We start from the raw sequence: 14,343 nt of genomic DNA, 5'->3' as shown, positions 1-14,343 counted from the left end.
GGGTTCCCTATTCTGTTCCATTGATCTGAGTGTCTGTTTTTGTGCCAGTACCATACTGTCTTGACGATTACTGCTTTGTAGTACAGCTTGAAATCTGGGATTGTGATGCCTCCTGCTTTGGTTTTCTGTTTTCAAGATTGCTATGGCTATTTGGGGTCTTTCCCAGTCCATACAAATTTTAGGATTGTTTGTTCTAGCTCTGTGAAGAATTTTGGTGTTATTTTTATAGGTATTGTATCGAATATGTAGATTGCTTTGGGTAGTATTGACATTTTAACAATATTTGTTCTTCCTATCCAGGAACATGGAATCTTTTTCCATTTTTTTTGTGTCTTCTTCAGTTTCTTTCATAAGCTTTCTATAGTTTTCAGTGTATAGATTTTTCACCTCTTTGGTTAGATTTATTCCTAGATATATTATGGTTTTTGATGCAATTATAGATGGGATCGATTCCTTGATTTCTCTTCCTGTTGCTTCACTATTGGTGTATAGAAATGCAACCAATTTCTGTGCATTGATTTTATATCATGCAAGTCTGCTGAATACATGGATCAACTCTAGCAGTTTTTTGGTGGAATCTTTTGGGTTTTCCGTATAGAGTATCATGTCATCTGCAAAGAGTGAAAGTTTGACCTCCTCCTGGCTGAGCTGGATGCCTTTTATTTCTTTGTGTTGTCTGATTGCAGAGGCTAAGACTTCTAATACTATGTTGAATAACAGTGTATTGCCAGTTTATTAATTGCTTTCTGGCTGTTTATAGTTCCACTTTGTTCCTTTCTACTTCTCTTGCTCTCTTCCTTTGGAGTTTGTTGACTTTCTTTAGTGGTATTCTTAGATTTCTTTCTCATTATCTTTTGTGTATCTAGTATAGATTTTTGCTTTGTGGTTACCATGAAGATTACATAGAACAACCTATATTTATCACTTATTTTCTTTTTTATATATGTATTTTCAAGAGAGAGTGCAAGAAGGGGAGAGGAGTAGAGGGAGAGAAAGAATTTTAAGCAAACTCCACTCTCAGTTCAGAGCCCATCACAGGCCCTGATCTCATGACCCTGGGACCTTGACCTGAGCTGAAATCAAGAGTTGGATGTTCAGGGGCACCTGGGTGGCTCAGTTGGTTAAGCGTCTGACTTCAGCTCAGGTCATGATTTCACAGTCCGTGAGTTCGAGCCCCACGTCGGCCTCTGTGCTGACAGCTCAGAGCCTGGAGCCTGTTTCAGATTCTGTGTCTCCCTCTCTCTCTGACCCTCCCCTGTTCATGCTCTGTCTCTCTCTGTCTCAAAAATAAATAAGTGTTTAAAAAAAAAAGAGAGAGTTCAACCCAGTCATGCAAGTTCCCCTATCACAGTCTATTTTCAGTTGATAACAACTTAAGTTTGAATACGTTCTAAAGCTCTACATTTATACTCTTCCCCACAATGTTTTATATTTTTGACACACAGTTTATTTATTTTTATCTTGTATCTCTTATTTAATTATTGTAGTTATAGTTGTTTTTACTACTTTTCTTCTTTAACCTTCATTTTAGCTTTATAAGTGATTAATCCACTACCTTTACTATATATTTATCCTTATCAATGAGATTTATACTTTCATTGTTTTCTTATTATTAATAAGCACCCTTTCTTTCAGCTTAGAGAAGTCCTTTTAACATTCCCCATAAGGCCAGTTTAGTAGTGAACTCCCTGAGGTTTTTCTTATCTGGAAAACTCTTTTATCTCTCCTTCAATTTTGAATGATAACTTTGCCCGGTGGAGTGTTCTTGGTTACAAACGTTTTACTTTCAGCACTCTGAATATATTGCGCTAGTTTTCTTCTGACCTGCAAAGCTTCTGCTAAAAAATTGACTGATAGTCTTATGGGGGCTCCCTTGTATGTAACAAGTTGCATTTCTCTTGCTACTTTTAAGATTCTCTTCTTGTCTTTAACTTTTGACATTTTAATTAAATGTGTCTTGGTGTGGGTCTCTTTGGGTTCATGGACTTCGTGGATCTGGAAGCCTGTTTCCTTCCCCAGGTTAGGGAAGTTTTCAGCTATTATTTCTTCCAATAAGTTTTCTGTCCTTTCTGTTTCTCTTCTCCTTTTGGCACTCCTATAATGTGAATGTTAGTCTGCCTGATGTTTTGCCATACATCCTTTGAGCTATCTTCACTTTTTTAAATTCTCTTTTCTTTTTGTTGCTCTGATTGGGTGAGTTCCACTGCCTTGTCTTTGAATTGACTGATCCTTTCTTCTGTTTTATCTAGTCTTCTATTGAACACTTCTAGTCTATCTTCAGCTCAGTTTTTCTTCAACTCTATGACATCTATTTGGTATTTTCGTATATTTTCTATCTTTTCTATCGTATATTTTCGTATATTTGTTGAAATTCTCACTGTTTATCCATGCTTCTCCCAAGTTCAGTCAATATCTTTATGACCATTACTTTAAACTGTTTATCAGATAGACAATTCTCTCCATTATATTAAATTTTTTTTCCTGAGGTTTTATCTTGTTCTGTGTTTCCTCATTTTGCTTGACTGTTTTTATGTACTAGATGAAACAGCCACCTCTTCTAGTCTTCAAGGAGTGGCCTCATGATAAACCTTATCATCAACCATGTCCTAGCTCTTGGTTGTCTCTCAAGCTTTTGTGATTGTCCAAGCAGCCTATTTTGTTTTCAGTAGTGCCTAGTTGTTAAGGATGTGCTAAGATCTGTCAGTGTCCCAAAGAGGGGGATCTCAGTGAACACCTAGGTTCAGGCTGATTGGAAGTCAGATCTCAGGCAGCAGCTTTTAAAGTAAGCAATATATACAACCCTGTGGGACTGCAAATATAAGCCTTGCTGGCCAGCAGACAAGTAATTGGAGGTATCCCCTGGGCAACAATCACAAAAATTGGCTCCAGGCAATCATATAAGCTCCATTCTTAGAGACACAGGTAAACTCTAGTGTGGCAGAGATACAGCACAGAGATGGCATGTCACCTAGCCTGTGTTCCCTGAGAACCCCTCCTTAGGCCTCTAGATATACATCAAACCTGAAGCCTGCCCCTCAGGCTCCAGAATAAGCAAATAAGCATCTTTCTTTGAAGGACTGGGGTTGTGTTTCTGTCTGCTACCTGTACAATGCCCTGGGGGTGGTAGTCTGCTAAAAACTCTCTTTCTGATTATTACAGTCCCATGTGACCCAGGAATGCAAGGTCCCCTGACCTCCAGAGCCACATAATCAAGGGATGTCCCCTGGGTTGCAGCTGCAAAAACCAGGGCACGACATAAGAACTGGGGCATCAGACATCTCTAAAAATTCCCCTGCAGAGTATGCAGAGGGAGAGTGCATAGATGGAGCCTGCTGGTTAGAGGGTAAAGATGGCACCCACTGAGGGGGAAAAGGGAGTTAGAGTAAAAAAAACAAAAAAACATCTGCCAGCTTTAGCAAGGTCAAGGGAGAGCACAAAAATGGTGCCCACCATCTCCTTCATCCCTGGAGAGTATCCCCAGCAGCCCCTGCCCCTCTGGGTGATGCTTTGTGGTTAACAAATGAATCTCTTTTTGATAAAGTCAGGGCACTTTTCAAATAGCTGCTTCTGCACCAGGCCTTGGAGTGAGTGAGTCCACACACAAGCCCCTTACGAGGCGTTGCTCAGTTCACCACATCCCAATGGGTCTCCTGGAAGTGAGCCCCATTGGTTTTCAAAGACTCATGTTTTGGAGGCTCATCTGTAGGGTATAGGTCTCAAAATATGGAGTGTCTGATGTTATGAACAGTTCACTCCTCAGGGTTTATAAATTCCCTCCCAATTGTGGGTCGTGGTGCTGAGGGTGTGGTTTATGGTGAGATTGTGTCTCAGCCTCTCCTTCCCACTTCCATGTGGCCTTCTTCTTGTTTGCCACTGTGTAGGAGCTACTCAGCTAGTTTTCAGATCTTTTTCACAGGAAATTAGTCCATATGTAGCAGTAGATTCAGTGTGTCCATGGTGGGGGTGAGTTCAGGATCTTTCTACAGAACAGAACCAGAAAAATAAGTGATCAGCAAATGATGAAGATGGGTCATAAAGACTCAGAAGCAGGTGAGACAGGCCAAATTGGGACAATTTGTGCATCAAAACAAATAATGATTATGAAAAACCCATGAAACAAAATAGGAAACTGTGAATCCATTCAGATATAAATAAATAAATGAATGTTTGATTTAAAAAAACAACAACACTATTTTACATAATTTCAAAGTACTTCTCCACAGAACACTTATCAATTGCCAAGGGGGGAAAGATAACTTTATAGTGAAAACATCTGGTAGATATCACCTTTTCAAGTTGTCATAGAGAACAAATGTCAACAATGAGAAAATTGAAACCCTGTGCCACCTAATAGAAGGCCTTTAGAAGAACTTCTATGATATCCTGTGAAAGATGCATAACATCAATCTAACTATGAAAAAATAACAGAAAACCCCAAGTTGAAGAACATTCCAAAGGTAACTGGCCTGTAATCTTCAAAAGATTTGAGGTCAGGAAGGTCAGAGAAAAACTGATAAACTGTTCTACATTAAAGGGGAGTCACAGACATGACAAATGCAAGGCGTGATTCAGAACTGGACCTTTTCGATTAAACTGGCGTGAGGTCTGAGGCTTAGATGGTAGCAATATGTCATACTCAGCCTTCCCAAGATGGTGCTGGCAAAGTTGCTACAGCACTTACATTATCGTACTCTCCTGGGCCTGAGTCTAGAAAAAGAGAATTGTTTTCAGTAGCATCCGCAGCATTCCAGACCATAACTTTTGTCATACTCATTACTCTTCCAATCACCGTGATCAAAAGGAAGAGCTGCTGTAATTTGTCAGACCCGAGTCACATATTTGAGCACAAGGCCGCCCATAGAGCTTTTGGATGGAGTTCCATAGACCTATGGACTAATTGTGGCAAAGGGTCAATCAGGTGGAAAAGCAGGAGAAAGAAGGGGAAATGAATGCCGGGAAGGCAAATGTCTGCAAATGTCCACAAATGTCCAAAATGTTCAATGCTGCATGGTGATAAAAACCTATAAACCTCCTTAAATGCTATTAATTTACTTTCACGGGGTGCAATTTTGAAAATCCGTGATTAAAAAAAAACCTATTTATTTATTTTATTTATTTATTTAGAGAGTGTGTGCTCATGCACACGAATGGAGGAGGGGTAGAGAGAGAGAGAATCCTAAGCAGGCCCCACACTGTCAGTGCAGAGCCTGATGCAGGGCTTGATCTCACAAACCATGAGATCATGACCTGAGCCCAAACCAAGAATTGAATGCTTAACCCACTAAGCCGCTCAGGCACACCTGAAAATCTTTGATTTTAATAACCTCATAGCAAGTTGGTAATAGAAAATAATTTCTTCCTATTGTCAGTTACTTAATATTTCTATCCAATTTGAATCTAAATCCTAACATGTTCTAGAATTAGTAAACCATTTGTCTTTCCATACAGGTTCAACCATTTTGTTCATATACCTTTTTTCATATCTGTAAGAAATCATGGTCTGATCAGGAGTCCAACAAATTTGGTTTCTCAGAGCCCATTAAAAATCAAAACTTTCTTTAGCTGAGAAAGTAGATCAGTAAATCACTTTAACAAGTTTTTGTGTTCTAGTTTCTGATTATATTTGAATGAACAGTCTCTACAACTGCTTTGAATTTCTCCATACACTTCTACAGTCCCATGTTGACAGAGGGCTAGGCTCTATTTGCCTGTGGATGCTACATAAAAAAAATATATATATAGGCTATTTTCCACTCTGGAATATTGTTCAAGATTTCATGAGTTTAGGCCTACACACTACTGCAATAGTGTCATGCCTGATTTCCCCATACTGATGAATAGATAAATATTTCCCCATATTCCTGATGAATAAATATTTCCCCATATTCCTGATGAATAGATAAATAAATGAGACTCGGATTTTTTTTAATCCAACCAAGAAGATTTTTAAAGAGCCTTGAAAGTGGAATTATGTCACCAAAGCAATTTCCCTAGTTCTCTTTTCTATTTGCAATTACAAGAATATCATTTTGAGGTCTCTTTAAAGTTTAGAAGATAAATTTAGCATTTAGTATTTAATCAAATTATAGCTATGATGATGTCAAGATTTGGAACAGCTATATTAACAGCCCACTTACTACTCCTTTCAGAAACCCTACTTGCTCTGCCCACATCAGATAGTATGTGTCATTTTCTATCTTTCTAGTTCTTGTATTTGCAATGATCTTAGTCATAATTAATTACTAATATAGGATGGTAACTATTTAGTGATATTTCAAATCCTTCAAAGTGGATTTATTCAGCTGAGTGCCCAGTATTTCTTTAACGATTTGCACACACATCGCTAAATCTTCTATATAGCATTCCGCCTTCTCTAAAACAACAGGCTTGAAAATCTTTAATTCAGTTTTTCAAAAGAAGCTTCAGGTTACTAGGAGGTAGATCATTGGTTAGAATTGATGGATTACCTACCTACATTTCAGCACTAATTACAGGTAACAGCTTACAGATTTCCGTCCCACCTGGCCTAGCCCAATCTTCTACATTCATTCCATACAGATAGTTTTACCCAAGGAAAATCAGAAATCAGAGAATATGAAAGCTGAAAAGCAATTTTAGAAATCATGTGAGGTGCTCCATGATTGGTAGTTTAGATTCTTATGAGAATTGGAAGAAACATACGAGCACCCTCCTTGAGAACATGTACATTAAAACACATATGCACAACTTCTTAGATCCCAGAGAAAGAATCTGGGCTTATTTGGCTTGTAAGATTATTGAGATGAAGTGACTTGCTCAAGACCATAGAACAAGTTGATGGAGTTGGAGCTCAAGCCTAAAGTACAGGGGAGTCCTGTCTACCCCGGAGATTATTATCTAAGGCCCAGCTGGTATACAATTGGCATGGGGGCCTTCAAAGGAATATATTGTCTAATAGACCAAACAGTCATAAAGTTATTCCCCATTCACATATCCTGCTCCATGGGATGCCTGGGTGGTTCACTTGGTTAAGCATCTGACTCTTAATTATGGCTCAGGGCACGATCTCAGGGTCGTGAGATCAATACCCGTGTAGGGCTCCATGCTGGGTGTGGAGCCTGCTTACAATTCTTTCTCTCCCTCTGCTGTTCATGCTCTCTCTCTAAAAAACAAACAAACAAACAAAACACCAAAAAACAAATATCCTGCTCAATTTAGTGTTGATTCCCACTAATTACATCAATGTTTTTTTTTTTAATCTGCGGGATTATTTATTGTTTAGAATATCTAACAACACACTGTTAGTACAATGCACATTGATTACAAAGTGAAAAGGCAAATCTTGCAAAAGATTTTGGATTTCATGAGGTTGATGGAAGTGATGTTAGAAAAGTGCTTAGAATCACACATGCTAATCCTCTGATAAATGAGGTACTGTCTTAGACTTATTGACAGCGGAGAGGAGAAAAGGACAGAGAGGCAGTCCAGCTCAGCACTCCAAAATGGAATATTTGGATATGAACATGTTTAAGAGAATTGCCTGAGGAGACCAATGAAGACCTTACATGTTTTTGTTACGTGATCCTCTTTATAATCATTTAAACATCAAATGAAATATGGTATATGCTGAGGTTCAGTTTTGTTGGAGAGTTACACCAAAATCTGCAGGTTTTAATTTTATTAAATCCTATGAAAATTTTTTTCTTTTCATTGGTTGTAAAATTTTGTTTCCTGTTTTAAGTGAGTTCACTTTAGATTGCTGTTTTTTTAGTTTCACCCATTATTCTTAGATAACGAATCTGTCCTTTACTTCATTCCAACTTCAAGAGGCAGAAACTTCTTTTATGTGTTGATCTTTAATTTCATTTTTCTGATTCCAAATCACAAAGTTACTCGAGGTCTGTCATTTTGCAAATCTCTATCTAGGATATTTCAACCAACTTCATAGATATGGAGTGTCAGTGATGACCTCTGGGCAATAAAATTGTTGTGCCTCAAATTGAGTAAATTTTGATTAACTGGGAAGAACTTTTCTGAAAGTCCATGTGCAGTGTAACTCAATATTGTTTTGAGAAATGAGAATGTCATTGAAACCAAAGGGCATAGACATGAAATAGATGAATTCTGGGTTATTTATTGAATGCCTCTTAAAGATAGAATTCTATAAAGTCTTATGTGGCTTGAATAATTTGTAACTATACATGCTTCTATTCCCAGAAATTTTAATCATTAATGATTCTGCAGCATAAAACACCCTCCAAGACATTTTACTCCCTTTGGTAATCTAAGAATGAATTATACAATTAACCTTTATAATTAGATTATTTGGGCTTATCCAGCAGAATGGAATTACTGTTAATTTGAGCTGTTAATCAGTTTCTTACTGGGACTTTACAATGGCAATCAAATTCAGGGACTCATATTTAGGCACCTCTTCTGCTTAGTTAGCTTTCCAGCATCTTTATAGTTTTTGCCCCAATATTTTGAAGGCTGGGTACCAATGGTAACATTGGGTATTGGTACGGGGACCATAAAATTTATCATCAAAATTAGGGCACTTCTGAGGGGGGCACTTGTAATAAGTACACTGGGACATAGCTATAAACAAGGTTTATCCCAGTACACAAGGACATGTGCCCACTGTACCTACTAATGGCCCGTTTATTCTTATTGCTTGGGAGTCAGGGACTCCTGGCCCATTATTTACAAAGACCCTCTATCCAAGATCCAGGTCCTGACTTACCAAGACACACTGTCCCCAGAGACAGCTTCCCCAAGAACCAAATGTACCTAGGAGAAGGCAAGCTCTACTGCAGAGAGGGTTAGACTGGGTCTAGCCAGACCCTCTACTCTCATCTCTACTCATTTCCTTCCTTCCTTGTCCTTGTTTGTTGAATTATCTCCAACAGATCAAGGCTGAATTACATTCCAAGGATGAAAATGAAGTAAATCCCATCTAAACACAGAACACTGAGCCATGGTGTGGTGTGGTGTGGTGTGGTGTGGTGTGGTGTGGTGTGGTATAGTGTGTGTGTGTTGGGGGAGTGGGTCAGAGAGAGAAAGAGAGAGAGAGAGAGATGATAATGATGAAATGGGAGAGTAAAATGGAATCTTGTCATGGGTTCTTCCCTTTTCCTGACTAATGGTATGATCTTTAATCTCTTTGAGCCCCAGTTTCTCCATATGTAAAATGAAGATAGTACAGATGACTATCTAACATAGTTATTATAAGGCCTAAAAGTTTGCCTACTGTCCTCCACATCCAGTCACCCTTTCTTCCTTTTATGAATAGAATTTGCCAAATTTTAATTGGGCACACAATCTCCAAACCAGCTGTTACATCTACCAGCTTTCCTTGTAGCCCTGGTGAAGGTTATGAGTACAACTTCCAGTTCAAGTCTTCACAAGGAAGCTGTGGCCCTCCCCTCCTGCTTTCCCCTTTATTCTGGCAAGGAAATAGCAATAAATGGAACAGCCAGGCTGGAGCCAGAGATGACATCTTCCATCTGGCAGACACGATCACTTCTATACTAACACATGAGAGAAAAAAAATCAGACTTTGCCTCACTTAAGACTACTTGGGGGCCATAACTCATACAAACACAATAGTGGCTTTGAAAGCTCAATAGAGTTGGAATCAAAAGGGTATGTTGTAGTCCTTTTCTGTTGCTGGCCTGACCTTGGGAATCTCTAAATGTCACTTTTCTCATCTTAAATTAGAAGTAGAAATAATACCTGAAAGTCAGGTGATATTAAATAATGAGTAAATATACCATCCTGTTACTACTTTTCTTTTTGAACCAGGATTCATTTCAATGAGTTTATTCATTCATTTGCAAACATTTAAGGATCCAGGCACTATATCTAAGACACAGGGTTGTCTAGCATTGGATAAGGCACTGAATTTCCAACCCTCCTGTGGACAGAGTAAATGGACCAACAAGAAATATTACATAGTGATGAGTGTTACAGTGATTATAAAACAAGATGATGTTCTAGAGATTGAGTAGGAGGGCATTATGGGGCATGGCCAGAAAAGGAATCTCTGACATTTCTGTTGAGAGTAAATAACAAAAGGAGCCAGTTTGTGAAGATTTGTGGGGAGAGGACTCTGGACAGAGAGAACACCTAGGGCAAATAACCTATGGTGAGAGAAGCATGATTTGTTCATATCAGAAAGAAAGCCAGTGTGGCTAGAGCAGAGTGAGACAGTGGTGGGTTGTAAGAGATAAAATCAGAGGTAGGAGAGGCCAGATCGTTTGTCTGTATAGTGGATAGAATTAATTCCAAGCATAATGAGAAGTCCATAGGAAGAATACAATAGCACTTCCATTCAGAGGCCAAGCTATGCCTATGTGTAAACATAACCTATTATACAAGTCAAGCAGCTTCTTAAAATAGGGGGAAAGTTCTAGCTACCAGTTTTCTGAGAATGCACTGGGGTGTTACCAGGAGAATGTTTACTCCCAAGACAAGTACCACTGCTGAGTCCTTTATTGTCCTTATGATTTAAAGAGGTTTAGCAGCTTGGCATTTTATGTCAGAGATACCTGGCTTTGAATCCCAGTTCCTCTACCACCAGATGTCTGGCCTTAGATAAGTCACTCTACCTCTTGAAGTTTAATTTATTCTCCTACATAAAATACGGAAAATAAGATCCATTTCAGCAATGTCATTGTAAGGCTTCCATGAGATATTATATGTGAAATGCATAACACATGATAAGGACTCAATAAAAAATGGTATATATATTTAATTTTTGTATAGTCCTAGAATTCACTGAGAAATCCTTAGGCCAGTCCATCACTCCACAGAGGTACTGAGGTGGAGACTAATGACTTTAGGACTCTCCCTTGAGTCCCACAAAGCCCTGTTAAAATCCTCTTATGCTTCCCTTGAGCCTACCTTCTCTCAGGGCCCACACTGACTCCCCGTCTCGGATACTCTCTGCCCTACTACTATTCACGGCGAGGTTTTGTTTTAGAACATTTGAATGTTCCACATTCAATAAAAAAATAAAAGCTCTTTGACAGATCACTCATCATCCTTCACCCATATTCTCCAAGGTGCTTTCAAGTATAGACAGTGTTTAACAAATATATGTTTGATGAATCAAAGAATGGACAAAGGGATGAATAAGAGCATTCAGTTGATTACCCTTGTCTCCCTAAATCTCCATCTACTGCACATCTTCTATTTGCCCTGGAATCCACTGTCTACCCTTCTCCACCCCACTGCAGGAAGCCAAATCAATGTGCCCCTTTGTCATCTGACTTCTGACAGGTTTGGCCAATGAGAGGCAGTCGCAGGAAACTGGAAGATGGGCAAGAGAGTGAGGTCTGGACTAGGAAGTTCTTTTTATATTGCTACTCTTTCTGAGCTTCTAAACTGTTTCATCCATCTAGAGCCTAGGGGTGGTAACTCTCTGCTGTTTCTAGCCCTGGGAATTTCCTCACTAGCTCCCCAAATTCTGCCACACCATTGTTAAGTAATCCATTTTTAAAACTGCTCTCAAATTACCCACTTTGGATCTGCCACTTTTCCCCCAAAGACACTAATATATCTCATATATACCAACTTGGGTAGATCTAAATGTATCCCATTCTAGATTAGGACTTGGGCTCTTGTTTGTCCTCGGAGAGCAGATGCTACCACTTCCCTTGGTAAACTTCCATTGTTTCACAACCACACCAAATTGCCACAACTTGGGCAAACAAATTAGGATGAAGCTGTCCATTGTCTGGAAGAACTAAGCAAGTTGTTCACAGGAATTACAGAATTTAGCAGACATGAACCATTGCTGACAGTTAAATGTTTTTAAGTAGAGTAAAATCAAATGTCACTTCATGGAAGAAACTAAAAATACTTTTCAAAGTGTATATTGTGCATGAGTTTTTTTTCTACTCTGAGTTGCCAGGCTGTGGGTGTTGAAAACTCTTCAGAAGATTTGGTCTGTCATGTTTAGATGGTAGGTGGCAAAAGAAATTCTTCTTTAAAACCTTCAAGATGTTCATTCCATTGTCTCTTGTTTAAGTGTGAATTACAGAATGTTGGATCCAAAAATATCTGAGCTGGTGCAGTGAAGGCCAATTGGTAGCTCCCAGGGAAGACAGGTTACCTGTGGAATGGTGTCTCCAAACTCTCCCTTCCTGGCTCTCAGGCCCCCACCTAAATCACTCTTGCAACTGATCCCTGTGATGACAGGGCGTTCTCTGTCAAATACCATCTTAGAAATAGCAAGGTAGTTTTAAAAAATTGGAATTTTATAGGAAAAAGCAGTGAAATATTTTTCATTTGCAACATTGATGTGTCCAAAGAAGAAAATGTTACTAATACAGATAAATGGGAAAGCAAAAGGAGGATTTGATTCCAGCCATAGCTGTTCCAGTCATGAGGGATGAATGGCAGCTGGGTTGGTGGCCAGTGGCCCGCAGCATTTGTATGTAGTCGCTGTGAATTTGCCCCTCAATCCTAGGCCTTTTCTCAGTGGATTAAAGGGGAGCCAGTAATGGAGAAACTCAAGTGAGGAATGGAGTACAAAGGCTACCTGGTATCTATAGATGACTATATGAACATGCAGCTTGCAAACACAGAAGAATACTTAGATAGAGCATTGTCTGAACATTGGGTGAAGTTTTAATAAGATGTAATAATGTCCTTTATATCACGTGTACTGAAGAAGAGGAAGAAGATGGGGAAATGAGAGAATAGCATCTTTTTGTAGACAATAAACATAAATAAGAAAGCCAAAGGAGGAGGAGATTGAAAAGGCCTCTAATTGGTTGACCTGGGAAATTACTTTCCACTGACTCTAGCTCACTAAACATCTATCTTCAATTCGCTGATTTCACAACGTGGAGCTTCTTGGGCATTTCCATGGAGCACCTAGATGTTCTATGCAGTGAACAGCCCTTCACACTTTGCATACCACTCACACCTTTCCAACTTCCTGGCAGGATGGTATTCAGTCGTCCATGACTTAGTTTGATGAAGCTAATGACCTCAACCAAATGACCTCTTTCCAAGGCAAGCACAGCTTTCAGACCACAAACTCTCTTTGCTATTCATCATTCTGGGAGTAGCCTGTCTGGAGTTTCTCTCCCCAGAAGGGAAGAGACCTTGTGTTTGGTCAGGTGGACCAAGTGCATGCAAAGTCTCTACAGAGAAGGTAAGAAGCATCCACAATTTGGCCACTGATCTCCCTTCTGTTTCCAGCTGTAAAAACAATTATTTTATTTATTCATTCAACAAAAATTATAGGTATTGGAGATACATCCTTGAACCAGTCAAACAAATTTAATTCTCTCATTCTGTAGAGGGAAGTTAAGTAATAAACAAAAGAATGAACAAAAAACTACAAAAGTCCAATCACCTTCCTGTGCCATTTTCAAAGAAAAACAATGAAAACAAAGGCTCCTTGTGAAAACTGGAATCAGGACTTGGGGCCACTATTACAACCCATGCTATCAGGTACAGACACACCCTCTCACAGGTAGACACTGAAGCTAGACCCTTAAAAAGTTATTGGAATTGTAGATTCATTTGGGGGTTGAAAGTTAATACAAAATTTAGGATGGCAAGAATCTCTGACCTGTAGACAGGACTCAGTCCTCTTGGACATGTAGGACCACACATGATTTCAAGAGATTCCTGGAAAGGAATGTTTGCATCTATCCACAGTAGAATATTCCAGGTGTGATGACTCAGTGACAAAGTGTTTGTCTTTGTGTCTACCCAAACTTATTTTGTCCTGCACTATTCTCAGGTTATCAGCACATAATTCTTAAAAAAAAATCCCGTTTAGTTTCATGCCTCTATTCATATTGTGGGAAATATAAGATTTTGGCAAATGAATATTACTTGGAAGGAACCCTGGCTAGGAACCATGTGTCAGTTTATCATCCCTTGGAGAGATCCTGGCTGAAAGTAAACCCAAGATGGAGAAAAGTAATGCTTGGGCACAGAAAGAGTATCAGATATCTGATGACAAAGGTATTATTTTTATGATTGTTACTGCAGTTGCAATCATTGTGGATATGTGAGTAGAAATTCAGTTTGGAATGGCATCTGAGAGTTCTATGTTACAAGTGCTTTCCAATGCAGGTTACACATCTGAGCCACCTGGGGCGTTTATAAAAGGATATATATTTAGGACCTTCCCTTGGTTATTCCGGTTAGTAAGTCTGATATAGGGCTCAGAAATCCTCAGTTCTGTATAGCCAGCTCTAAGAACCACTGATCTCAGTCAATTTTATCCTCCAATAGAGAAGAACATAGCGGTTCCTGTGGAAACATCAGTACCGTAGAGTTCCCAAGCCCATTTATTCCATTAGTGAGAAAATCTACGTACAAATTAAATACCAT

General features: G+C 39.1%; 1 pseudogene; it reads left to right on the top strand.

The window, feature by feature from the left end:
• The first annotated feature begins 12,380 nt into the window (after positions 1-12,380).
• On the top strand, positions 12,381-13,071 carry LOC101094478 (annotated as a pseudogene).
• The last annotated feature ends 1,272 nt before the right edge of the window (positions 13,072-14,343 follow it).

This window comes from Felis catus, chromosome A1 (assembly GCF_018350175.1).
Source record: "Felis catus isolate Fca126 chromosome A1, F.catus_Fca126_mat1.0, whole genome shotgun sequence".
In the NCBI taxonomy this organism is placed as follows: Eukaryota; Metazoa; Chordata; class Mammalia; order Carnivora; family Felidae; genus Felis; species Felis catus.
Note: the sequence above shows the minus strand (reverse complement) of the source record. Positions and strands in the feature narration are given on the sequence as shown.